At 46.9% G+C, this 13,478-nt stretch overlaps 1 long non-coding RNA gene across 1 annotated transcript; it reads left to right on the top strand.

Moving 5' to 3' along the window:
• Positions 1 to 3,083: 3,083 nt before the first annotated feature.
• Positions 3,084 to 6,027, top strand: LOC111824120. Its single transcript, XR_002827217.1, has 3 exons — positions 3,084 to 3,149; positions 5,456 to 5,562; positions 5,681 to 6,027. It is a non-coding gene; the product is annotated as an uncharacterized LOC111824120 (long non-coding RNA).
• The last annotated feature ends 7,451 nt before the right edge of the window (positions 6,028 to 13,478 follow it).

The raw sequence follows: 13,478 nt of genomic DNA, 5'->3' as shown, positions 1-13,478 counted from the left end.
CTCTAGGGCCTGTCACTTTCCTCCCTCTGCACTTGATCCCAGCTCAAACCTTCATTTCTCACCTGGATCACCTTCTGGTCTTCCTGCCTCTAGTTGAGCTCCCTTCCATGTATTCTAATTTCCTTTTCTAAAATACAAATATGATCATGACACTCCACTGCTGAAAACCCTTTCCCGGGGTTTTAGAATCTTTTTTTTTTTTGAATCCTCACCTGAGGATATTTTTTTCCATTGATTTTTAGAGAGAGTAGAATGAAGGGAGGAGGGGGAGAGAGATAGAGAAACATCAACATGAGAGAGACACATCAATTAGTTGCCTCCCTGACTAGAGCTGGGGATCAAACCTGCAGTCGAGGTACCTGCCCTTGACAGAGAATCAAACCCACAACCATTCTGTGTATGGGCTGACCCTCTAACCACTGAGCAACCAGCCAGGGCCCAGGCTCATGGTTTTAAATTTTGAATTTGAATGATTTCAGGTGAGTGTGTGTTCTCTTGGAGTCTTTGCAGGCCCCAGCACTCCCTCTTGTGTTATATTCATTTAGGTCACCTGCCTTGCTTATTATTATTATTTTTAAAATTTTCACCCAAAGATATATGTATTGATGAGAGAGAGTAACATCAATTTGCCTTCGGTAGTGCCCCAACCCCTAAGTATGTGTCCTGACTGGGACTTGAACCAGCATCCCTTTGGTGTATGGGAGGGTGCTCCTAGCCACTGAGCCACCAGGCCCACCTGCCTCGCTTCTGAAGGCATTTGAGCTTTTGACCGCCTGCTTTAATTTACATTGCCATAGGGTAAACCGCAAACTCTGATCTACAAGAGCTTTTTTGTTGTTGTTAATCCTCACCCAAGGATATTTTTCCGCCGTTGATTTTTAGAGAGAGTGGGAGGGAGGGGAGAGATGCATCCCCGTGTTCACTGCAGTATATTTACAATCGCCAAGGCGTGGGAGGAACCTTAGCGCCATCAATAGACGAGTGGATAACAGTGGTGGCACCTGTAGACAGTGGGATGTTACTCAGTCATTAAAAAAACAAGCCTTACCATTGGCGACATCGTGGATTGACCTAGAGGGGATGATGCTAAGTGTGATTGAAAGATCAGACGGAGGCCGAAAACCAGGACTACAGGCTTTATTAGAGGAGAAGGACCTGCCGGGCTGTCTCGCAAGGGGAGCACAGCAGCACGTGCAGGGTGGGCACGCCTTTTGAGGGGCGGAATGGGAAGGAGTGGGGGCTTAGTGTACTCGGCGCACACTGATTGGTGGCTTACTGCATGGTCCATAGAGGACAAGGGCTTAGGGTATTTGGCAGGTGCGGATTGGTGGTCCAATGTATAGTCCATATAAGGTACCTGGTTAGTCACGCAGGTATTTCCGGGCTGCAGGTTACGTCATACTCCACCCACCAGTTGGGGGAAGGGAGGATCTATCAGAAATAAGTCAGACACAGACAAATAGCATATGATCTCACTTACATTGGAATCTAAAGAACAAAAGAAACCGACAGACAGAACAGAAACAGACTCATAGACACAGAAAGCAAACTGTTGGTTGCCAGATGGACGTGGGGCTGGAAGACGAGGTGGAAAAGGTGAAGGGATTAAGAGGTACGAATTGGGAGCTTTTACGAGGTACCAGCACTTTCCTCTCGTTGGGGCGAAGGAGTGAGGAAAGGCCCGAACAGCAGCAGACTTTGAAACTGTAAACACAGGCGCGTCCAAGTGCCCGAGCCCGCCTTTGCATTTTGCTTCACCTTCTACGGAGCTCAGTCAGTGGCCGCCTACTTCACTTCTTTTAAGAGGAAGAAGGACGCCCAGGCCACGCGGGTGACTGGAGTGCCTTAGGCAGGCTCCGGGACAAGGTTCAGGCCTGTTCCCCCCGAGGGGAGGTGTGGCTGTCAGTGCTTCCCTCCTTCCGAACCGCTGCTGGGAACCGGGGAGTCAGCCTGGGCTGCTGCCGGTGCCTCCTGTGAGACCCAGCAGCCTGGCTGTGAGGCGCCTGCTGTGACAAGTCCTTCCCCGCCTCTCCTGTGCGCTCTGGGCCCCGCGGCTCGCCTTCGTGTCTGTCCCACATCTTGTACCTGCTCACGTGGTCTACGTGGTGCGAAAGAAGAGAAGCTGGACAGGAGGGAGGAGGAACTCAGAGTTGCCCAAGCTGCTGGTGTGAACGTGGAGGTGCCCCCGAGGCAGGTGGAAAGACAGGAGCTCACGTGTGGCACTGAAGGGCACGCAGGGTGCACCTGCGCGGGCCTTGCTGGAGCCTCCGTCATCAGCATCCCTTGGCTGCCCGCCGTCTTCCAGGCGGCCTTCCTGCTGAGCCAGCGGGACATCCATGGCTTCACCGATCCATCCGGGGGACGGCTTCCTCTCCGTCCCTCGGAGAAAGCCATCGTCACCATGTTCATGCCGGCAGTGTCCTTGGTGCCTCTTGTTTGAGCATCATCGATCTCTTCTACGTCTTCCTCAAGGTGGTAAGGGTCGTGTGAAGGGGAAGAGCGGTCCTCACCGCCAGCACCGGCCCGCTGAGCCCCTCCCAAGAGTGTGGATCTCCAAAATACACTTCTTTCCGTGGCTGCTCCTCACCAACCGCTCCCCTCCGCCCAGTCTCCCCCCGGTACCAGCTGGTTCCTGGAGACAGAAACAATTCTTCCTGCGCAATTACAGCAAACAAGCACGCGAGCGAGCAAACTGAGCTGGTTACAGTGCAGGACAAAGTCCACAGGGCAGGCAGGACGCACCATCTCCAGCTTCCACGACCGGAATTCTAAACAGCCGGCTGCTCAGCCAACTACAACCGCAGCCACCGTGGGCCGGCGCCGCCAGCAGAGCCCGCAGCCGCCCTGGCCCGATGACCCGGAGATCTAGGTCCGGGCTTGAGAGCATCAGGATTGCACGCAGGTGTGGAGAAGAAGGTGCTGCAGAAAGTGCACCTCAGGTGTCACCTTGTGAGGGTGGCACTCAGCACCTGGGTCCTGAGGCTTAGGAAACACTAAGCTGTTAGAATTCCTGGGGCCACTGGGGCTTGGATAGGCGGGCGGAGCGGGAGGGGAACAGGGGTGGGGGGAGGGGGGGGCAGGCGCTGGTGTGCATGTAGCTGATCCAGAGGACGGCAGTTCCAATAAAAGTCACATCAGGTGACACACAGGTAAGGGCTTTTCTCTCCCCGCCCCATTCCCCTAGGAATAGTTTTGTGTATGTGAAAGAGCGGGTGATATTTTGGCTAAATACTTCTGTTTTACCAAGAAACTGAAATAACTTTGTCCAGGACAAAAATACTTTCTGAACTTTCTTTCTTTCTCTCTCTCTTTCTTTCTTTCTTTCTCTCTCTCTCTTTCTTTCTTTCTTTCTTTCTTTCTTCTTTCTTTCTTTCTTTCTTTCTTTCTTTCTTTCTTTCTTTCTTCTTTCTTTCTGTGTTTTAAATCTTTCTTTCTTTCTTCTTTCTTTCTTTCTTTCTTTCTTTCTTTCTTTCTTTCTTTCTTTCTTTCTTTCTTCCTTCCTTCCTTCCTTCCTTCCTTCCTTCCTTCCTTTCTTTCTTTCTTCCTTCCTTCCTTCCTTCCTTCCTTCCTTTCTTTCTTTTTCTTCCTTCCTCCCTTCCCTCCCTCCCTCCCTCCCTCCCTCCTTCCCTCCCTCTTTCTTTCTTTCTTTCTTTCTTTCTTTCTTTCTTTCTTTCTTTCTTTCTTTCTTTTTCTTTTTCTTCTTTCTCTTTTTATCAAGAAATAGATGGAGGATTGTCCTTACATCCCTGCTGAAACATTTCATTGTTAAAATGTGCACTTTTCTAGGCCTGACCCTCCAGGTGTCAGCGGACTGTGCTACTGTGTTCTATGAGCGTTAGTTAGGTTCAGACAAGGCCCACAGGAAAGACTGCCCATGCATTTGCAGATCTCAGCCAAGTTCTGGGTACATTCTTTCTTACATCCACTCACATTGTATTGCCATCACTTTTTCATCATTCTTCAACTACTATTCACATTCATTTATGATTTCTGTAAACATTTTTAAAAAACAGTTGGGATGTCAGTTAACATTTTCTAAGTTGAGTTGGGGAAGCAAGCCATGCTCAGTATCTAACAATCGCTTGTATGTGTGTGGAAGAGTGTGTTTTATTTGTCATGTATTGGTATAAACAAACTTACAAACAGAATTGAAAATAATGTACCCACAGTGTTCAAATTCATACCTGTCTCACAGATTTTGTGGTGTGGGCCAATCATGGTATTTACATTATAATTCCTGCTGTTCAAGAAAAGCACACTTTTTTCCTAAAATGTTTTTCCCTGTGTATCCTATTATGGATACTCATTTTGTTAATTATTATTCTTTCTTTTTTCTTTTTTAGAATATAGCAGTAATGCTATTACCAAAATAAATGATTTTTTTTGAAATGTAATCATTGATGCTTGAATGATAGAACTTTAGTACTGTAAACAGGCTTTAGTAATTAACATGAGAAGAAACACTTAGAATGGACTACTAAGTGTGCCTAAATGAATTTTGCAGTAACTGGTATTTTTGCTTTTGTCTTACTTAATGCACATTAATTCAGAACTTGTATTCTGTTAATGAGTGTGACAGTCTGTTGGAGTGACCAGCAACCTTGATGTTTGCACTAAGATTTTATTTGGTATCGAAAGCAGTTCAGTAGTACATCTATAACTAATTTATTTGAAATATAGTTAAAGAAATCTTCCAGTTTCCTCAGATGCCTTTTTAAAACTCACCACAGATGATTAGTGAAAATGCGAGTATCATGCCTTTCTTCTTGCATGCCATCTACATAAACAGCTTTGGACAATGAGAAATACTAATTTGTTTACATTCCATGTTAAACTACTGCCACGTTCAACTTCATTGCATGTAACGTAGGCCTAGTCTATCGGGTCATGTGTTCTAGAGAGTGTTCTTTTTTTTTTTAAATGCATTTTAAAAATATATTTTTATTGATTTTTTTTGATTTTTTTTTTTTACAGAGAGGCAGGGAGAGGTATAGAGAGTTAGAAACATCAATGAGAGAGAAACATCGACCAGCTGCCTCCTGCACACCCCCTACTGGGGACGCACCCGCAACCAAGGTACATGCCCTTGACCGGAATCCAACCTGGGACCCTTCAGTCTGCAGGCCGATGCTCTATCCACTGAGCCAAACCAGTCAGGGCTAGAGAGTGTTCTTTATCCTATAAAGTTTTGATTTAGTAGGCCCAGCCGGTGTAGCTCAGTGGTTGAACACCGGCCTAGGCTCAGGGGTTGAGCATTGACCTATGAACCAGGAGGTCATGGTTTGATTCCTGGTCAGGACCCATTCATGGGTTGCAGTCTCAATCCCCCGTGGGGGGTGTGCAGGAGGCAGCCGAACAATGATTATCTCTCATCATTGATGTTTCTATCTCTCTCCCTCTCCCTTCCTCTCTGAAATCAATAAAAAAATATATGTTTTGGTGTTTGTGCGCAAAGATGGCTGAGCCGGCATGGAAGTCGGTGCTGTTCGTGTGTCTGGGTGACATTGACCACCCATTGCTGAGGCAGTTTTCAGAAAGCTTGTAACTGATCAAACGTCTCAGGTAAGTGGGGATAGACAGTGCAGCGACCCACACGTCCGGAGTAGGAAGCCCTCCTGCTTATCGAGGGCAGAACTGCATGGAGAAGCATGGTGTTCCCATGAGTCACGTTGCCCGGCAGGTTCCTAAGGAGGCCTGTCACATCGATGATATGCTGTGTATGGATGAGAGCAACCTGAGAGGCTGGACTAGAAAAAGTCATCAAGTCAATAACAGCAAAGCTACACTTGAACTTCTTGGGAGCTACGACCCCAGAAGCAGCTCATTATTGAAGACCCGCTATGGGGATGAGGGCGGGGATGAGTGTGACGCTGAGGCCGTGCCCGGCAGTGTCTGAGGGGCTGCAGGGAGAAGGCCCGCCCGCCGGCCGCCCCAGCCCAGGGTCACCTCCGTCGCTCAAGGCCAGTGCTGGTACTTGCGTCCACCTGCTGTTTCTTACCTTAGAAATAATTGTGGATGGAAATCTGTGGTTGTGTTTGGCAAAAAAATAAATAAATATCTGACTCGACAGTTTATGGGCACAGGGAGTGTTCTTACGCCAGTGGGGCCTCCTGCTTCGCTGCAGTTCCAGACGAAATCGTAGAACAACCATGGAGAACCTAATCCCTCTGTCAGCAGGGGAGCCTCTTAAATCACCTGCCCTCCCGCTCCCCCGAGTCTGGGCGAGTGAGGACGAGCTCCCTGCCCTGGCCTCCCTGCCCCAGGTGACAGGGGCCCTCCCGCGGGGCTCGCAGCCCAGGAGTGTGTTCATTCACACCGTGTTTTTGTAGGAAAGAGAAAGGCTGATGGAGTAACAATCCTTCCTAGTTTGTGTCTAGCTTGTAGCATAAGGGAGTCAGCTTATATGTTCCATTTGAGCCACAATTATATCCAGAAAGAAGGACTCGTTAGCTGCTTTATCTGTGGTTGGTAAGAGTTGGAAAATTTTAAGTTGGAATGCTTAAACATTGATGTGGTAATACGTATTCTTCAGTGCTTAACTTATAGGTAATTTCTGTGTTCTTTCAGATAACTAACCTAAAATTCACATGGCTACATGTCAGAGAAGATTTCAAAATAAACTGGGGAAATTGTTAAAAAGAAGTACAAGTTGGGCCTGGCCAGGTGGCCCAGTTGTTTGAGTTTCGTTCACTACACCAGGTTGTGGGTTTGATCCCTGGATGGGGCACGAACGGGAGGCAGCTGATCCATGTTTCTCTCTCACATCAATGTCTCTCTCTCTCTCTCTCTCTCTCTCTCTCTTTCTTCCTCTCTTTCTCCGTTTCTCTCTCTCTAAAAAATCAGTGCAAATATCCTCCAGTGATGATTTGATGAAGAAGAGGAAGAAGAGGAGAAGGAGAAGGAGATAGCCTGGCTGGTGTGGCTCAGTGGTTGAGTGTTCACCTGTGAACCAGGAGGTCAAGGCTGGATTCCCAGACAAGGAACATGCCTGCCCAGGTTTTGGGTTTGATCCCCAGTGAGAGGGCGTGCAGGAGGTAGCCAATCACTGATTCTCTCTCATCAGTGAGGTTTCTATCTCTCTCTCCCTCTCTGACATCAATAAAAATATATATATATTTAAAAGATAATTGTGTCTGCCTCCCTTTAGAGGGTTGCTGAGAGGATTACATGACATAATTCACATAAAACACTGAGCACATGCCTGGCACATAATAAGCATTCGATAAACATGAGTACTAACTAACCCACTAAAAACTATCGTCTGCCTACACTCTACTGAGACTGCCTGGCCAAGTTATCGGTGGCCGTGTAGTTGCCTGAAAACATCCAAGATCAGTTTTCAGTCTCATCTTCTTGGGCTGCTGTGACACTTGACATACCTTTTCCTTGTAGTCCCCTCCCTTTGGTGCTGGACCCCACTTTCTCCCTGTTATCCTCGGCCTGTCTCTTGCTCTTGGCATCCTTTGCCATATCTTCTTCCTCTACCTGCCTCCTGCACGTGCTCTTCCTTGAGTTCATTGTTCATCCTTGCTCCGCCTGCCTCAGCTACACCTACCTTCCTGGGAGAGCATGTCTACCCCCGTCACTGCAACTGTCATCTCTACGAAGAAGACACCTTTTCTACCTTCATTTCTGACCACACCCCTAACGCCAGTCCCGCACCTCCAGATGGGTGCTTACAATAGACTGAACCTTTGTGGTTCCACTGAAATCACATGTTGAAACTTTACTCCCAACGTGATGGCATTTGGAGGCTTTGGGAAGGTAATTAGATCAGAATCCCTTATGAATGGGATTAATGTTCTTTTTGTTTGTTTGTTTAAATATGTTTTTATTGGTTTCAGAGAGGAAGGGAAAGAGAGAGAAATAGAAACATCAATGATGAGAGAGAATCACTGATCGGCTACCCCCTGCACATCCCACACTGCAAACTGGGCATGTGCCCTGACCGGGACTTGAACCTGTGGCCTTCTGGTTCATAGGTCAATGCTCAACCACAGAGCCAGCCAGCCTGGTGGGATTAATGTTCCTATAAGAAGATCCGAGGGAGCTAGATAGCTTTCTTTTCTGCCGTGTGAGGAAACAATGAGAAGTCAATCGTCTGCAACACAAAAAGGCCCCCAGAACCTGGCCATGCTGGCACCTGATCTCAGACTTCTAGTTGCCATAAACATGAGAACTAGATTTCTGTTGATGAGCCCCTGTCTCTGGTATTTTATTACAGCAGCCTGAGCTGATAAAAACAATGCCCAGGAGGCATGTCCCCAACCCCGTCTCTGGTAACCACAAATCTCATCTCTTCTTCTCTGAGTTTGGTACCCAGTTAATGTTGATTACACTGGACTAACATTCTGTACAGGGGAGGCATGAAGGAGGGAGAGAGAGAATGGATATTAAGAGCGAGGGGAGGCAGGAGCTCAGGATGGAGAGGTTGCGGGAAAGCACCTTGTATACCGATCTATGGAGCTTGAATTTTATCCTAAGAAAACAGGAAGCAGCAGGATCTTCAAACTGGGGAGTGAGTGATATGAACAATTTTTTGTTAATCCTCACCTGAGGATATTTTCCCACTGATTTTTAGAGAGAGTGGAAGAGAGAAGAAAATACAGAGAGAAATATTGATGTGAGAGAAACACATGGATTGGTTGCTACCTGCACATGCCCCAACTAGGGCCCAGGCAAGGGAGGCTCCTGAAACCAAGGTACGTGCCCTTGACCGAAATAAAACCCGGGACCCTTTGGTCCACAGGCCGATTCTCTATCCACTGAGCCAAACCTGCTAGGGCAAAAAATTTGTTTTAAGAAGCCAGTCCTAATAGCAGTATGAAGGATATATTGGATGGGGAGAAGACTGGTATACGAAGAACATTCTGAGGGCCATTGCAATAATGCAGGGAATAGATTTCAAAAATGTGTACATCAAGAAAGTGGCAGTGGGTATAGACAAAAGAGCTAAGTTGTAAATAATATTTCTGAAATGGTCAATTTAATTCAGAGTGGTAAGATAATGATAGCAATCAAGGCTAAGATCTCTTGGTTTTGGGCTTAGATGCTTGGTAATACCATTAACTAAAATACACAATACAGTAATGGAAGAGGGGTTGGCTTGGGGGCGTTGGACACAGAATGAAGGGCTAAGGAGACAGCAAGAAGAGATGTGCCTAGTCACTCGATGGTGTCATCGGCCTCAGGGCTTTGTGACTTGGTGGTTGTCAACACACAAATGGCTGGTGACCCCGTGATTATGGGTGAGATAATCTTCAGTGGAAGAAAAAGAACCAGCAAAAGTGGGAGCCAAGGAAGGAAAATATGGAGAAATAGTGAGCACTCAACAATATCAAATACTGGAGAGTACCTGTTCTAATGTTCGTTTTATACAATTTCTCAGGGTGTTTGGTAGTTTTCTAATGACACAGACATTCTGGGGGTCTGGGACCCGAGAGTCTGTGACCCAGTGTCGGTTCTTGGCTTCGTGCAGAAAAGAATTCAAAGACGAGCCAGCATCGAGTTTAAAGTGAAAATGAGTTTATTAAGGAAGCACCGGGAGTCCCAAGCAAGAGGAACCCAAAGAGGACCACACCAAGACACATCATAATTGAAATGCCAAGCATTAATGACAAAGAAAGAATCTTAAAAGCAACAAAAGAAATAGCAAGGACCTACAACCAAGATTACTCAAAGCTATCATTTAGAATTGAAGGTCAGATAAAGAGCTTCACAGACAAGAAAAAACTAAAGGAGTTCATCACCACCAAACCAAGATGGCAATGAATACATATCTATTGACAATTGAACTTAAAAATCAAAATAGACAAACAAGATATCTAATGAACAAAATAAACTGATGAGCCCTGGCTGGTGTTGCTCAGTGGTCAGAGCATCAGCCAGCACACCAAAGGGTTGTAGTTTGATCCCCAGCCCCAGTTGGGGCACATGTGGAAGGCAACCAATTGATGTGTCTCTCTCATATCAATGCTTCTCTCTCTCTCATATCAATGCTCTCTCTCTCTCTCTCTCTTTCTCTAAATAAAAAATAAACTAATGAATAAAATAGAACCAAAGGCATGGAAACATGGAACAGACTGATGAATCTCAGAGGGAAGGGAGCGGGGGGGGGGGGGGGGAAGGGGATGGGAAGAAATTAACCAAAGAATTTCAATGCATATATGCATTACCTATGGACACAAGCAATAGGGTGGTGAAAACCTGGGGCAGAGGGGGAACGAGGTGGAGGGGGCAATGGGGTCAAAAGGGGTGACATATGTAATACTCTCAATAATAAAGATTTAAAAAAATAATTTTAAAAATAAAAAATTTCTTTTGTGTAGGCCCTGGCTGGTGTGCTCAGTGGTTAGACACTGAGCCCACACACTGAAGGGTAGAAGGTTTAATTTTTGGTCAAGGGCACATACCTGGTTGTAGGTTTGATCCCCAGCCCTGGTGGGAATGTGTACAGGAGGCATCCAATCCATGTGTCTCTTTCACATCAGTCTCTCTCTCTCTCTCTCTCTCTCTCTCTCTCTCTCTCTCTCTCTCTCTCTCTCTCCTTCACTTTAACTCTCTGGAAAATCAATGGAAAAATATTCTTGAGTGATGATTAACAAAAAAATTTATTTCGTGGGGGATTTTATACATAATACTAGAGGCCCAGCGCATGAAAATTCATGCACTGGGGGGGGGGGGGGTCCCTCACCCCAGGCCTGGCCCCCTCTCACAATCCAGGAGCCCTCAAGGGCAGGAGGTGACCCGGCGATCAGGGGAAGGCGACGCCCAATCACACCTCTGCTGCTGCCACTGCCGGCAGCGCAAGCCTCGGCCGGCCCTGGTTACCTGAGCCTCAGGCGGCCCTCGGCAGCTGGGCAGCCAACATCTGAGGCTTGCCTGCGCCTTGGGCTGGCCCTGGACAGCTGGGGGGCTGAGGGCACTGGGGAACTCCAGAGGCAGGCGCGAGGAGCTGCCCGGCCTTGCCGCGCACCTGCTTCCCCAGCAGGGCTGAGGGGAGTGGGCACCGCCATCTTGTGGCTGTGGGCGCCCATCTTTGAGGGCATGGCAGTCAATTAGCATGTTCCCTCCTTATTAGATAGGATATTCACATTGTGAATTTCCCAGAGGGAAATATTCATTCATTCATTCAGTTCAACAAATACAGTATTAAATATCTTTTATGTGCTGGAATTATGGGGCTATTCAGTAACAAAACAGACAGGGTTCCTGCCTCATGAGTTTACATTTCTCAGGAAAATCAAGTGTTAACTACTTAAGCAAATCAATTAGCTGCAATTATGCTAAGTGCTACAGCGTTGAAGCACAGGGCGCTACACAAGTATCTAATAAGAGAAACAGGAGCACAGTTTCCACCAGAGCAGCACAAGGGACTAGTGTGCAGAACACAATTGAGGAATGTGGCTGTGGGAAGGTCAAGGGGGCGGCAAAGGGGAGCCTGTGCCCTTGGGTTTAACAATAAAGAGGTTATCGATGATACTGCTGAGACCTGCTTCAGAGTTGGAGGTGACGAAGCCTGGACAAACAGCTCCCCTTTGGTCGTGTGAGGGAAGAGCCAGGGCAGCAGGTGCAGGGGAGACAAGGCTGGGGGAGACCGGCTCTCACCGGGCGTCTTCTACCAATTTGCAAGTTGAAAGGAAGGAATCAGAAAAGAGAGGCAGTTTGCATTAAAGATGGGGTCACTCATATGCTATTCACTTGTAAGCATTTGTTTGGTGCCTTCTTTGCTCTAGGGACTGTACAGGCGCTGGGGTCAATGGGGAGCACAATATACATGGTTCCTGCTCTCCTGGCGCTTATATTCTCTTTTTAAAAAATATATTGTTATTGATTTCAGAGAGGAAGGGAGAGAGAAAATCAATGATAAGAGAGAATCATTGATCGGCTGCGTCCTGCACACCCCACACTGGGGATCGAGCCCGCAACCCAGGCATGTGCCCTGACCGGGAATTGAACCATGACCTCCTGGTTCATAGGTTGACACTCAACCACTGAGCCACGTCAGCCGGGCCTGAAGCTTATATTCTAACAGGGAAGATAAACAAGTCAGTAAATGAAGAAATAAAGTAATTATAGCTATAGTAAGTATTATGAAGAACATAAGCCAGATCCTGTGATAGAGGTCAGGGTGTGTGTGGGTGGGAGGGGGGGGTGGCGGGTGGTCTTTGAGGAAAGACATTTCCTTGGAGACATGAAGAATAAGAAGGATCCAGCTGTGTAAAACTGTAACTGGACAATCAATGGGTCCGGGCCGCCTGTCACTACTAACTCAGCAGAGACAGGTTGAACCATATATGAGTATTTGTTCCAATCCTACGGGCAGCGTGGGAGAGCAGCAGCTCATCCACAAAAATCTGCTCTGCGCCCACCATAAGCCAGCTGCTTACATTGGGCGGAAGGACAAAGATTACATGGGGAAGGAGGCGAAAGGGATAAGAATGGGTATGCAGAATGGGCAGTTTACAGGTATGTGAGCTGGGGGTTTGCAAAGGGCTGGAGACTCTAGTTTCCACAACAAGGTTGTTAATCTTTCAATGAGAATAGACAACTCCTGGATGTAGAGCAGTGGTTCTCAACCTTCCTAATGCCGCGACCCTTTAACACAGTTCCTCATGTTGTGGTGACCCCCAACCATAAAATTATTTTCGTTGCTACTTCATAACTGTAATTTTGCTACTGTTATGAATCGTAATGTAAATATCTGATATAATTAAAGCATAGTGATTAATTACAAAAACAATATGTAATTATATATGTGTTTTCCGATGGTCTTAGGCGACCTCTGTGAAAGGGTCGTTCGACCTCCAAAGGGGTCGAGACCCACAGGTTGAGAACCACTGATGTATAGGATGGGCCGCACTTCCAGGTGAGCTCCCAGGTCAGAATGTGCCCTCTTTTTTTTTTTTTAAATATATATTTTATTGATTTTTTACAGAGAGGAAGGGAGAGAGATAGAGAGTTAGAAACATCAATCAGCCGCCTCCTGCACACCTCCCACTGGGGATGTGCCCGCAACCAATGTACATGCCCTTGACCGGAATCGAACCTGGGACCTTTCAGTCCGCAGGCTGACGCTGTATCCACTGAGCCAAACCAGTTATGCCAGAATGTGCCCTCTTTAATCAGAACAAAACAACGAAGGTTAACAAAGTATGATTCATATTTCTGATCATTATAGCTGGTCCCCGATTTTCTATTTCTGCCCCTAACCAAATGAGGGGAGGAGCACTTCAGAGAGACGAAACACAGTCCTGGGGTGGGGAAGACTTCAGTTGATCCCAGAATTCCAGGACCACTGTGGCTGTAATAGAAGGAGTGACGAAGAGTGTTATGAGCTAAACGAGGAGGAGTGGGCAGGACTCAGATGAGGTCCTTGTAGACCAGAACAGGGAATTGGGAGCATTTTCTTAGCTCGTTGGGAAACCATATGAAAATGCAGGGTAGTGATGCTCTCATTTACATTAAAAAATATCACC

Source organism: Myotis lucifugus, unplaced genomic scaffold (genome assembly GCF_000147115.1).
Source record: "Myotis lucifugus unplaced genomic scaffold, Myoluc2.0 scaffold_944, whole genome shotgun sequence".
Taxonomy (NCBI): Eukaryota; Metazoa; Chordata; class Mammalia; order Chiroptera; family Vespertilionidae; genus Myotis; species Myotis lucifugus.
The sequence above is the reverse complement of the archived record's forward strand: the minus strand, read 5'-3'. Positions and strand labels throughout refer to the sequence as shown.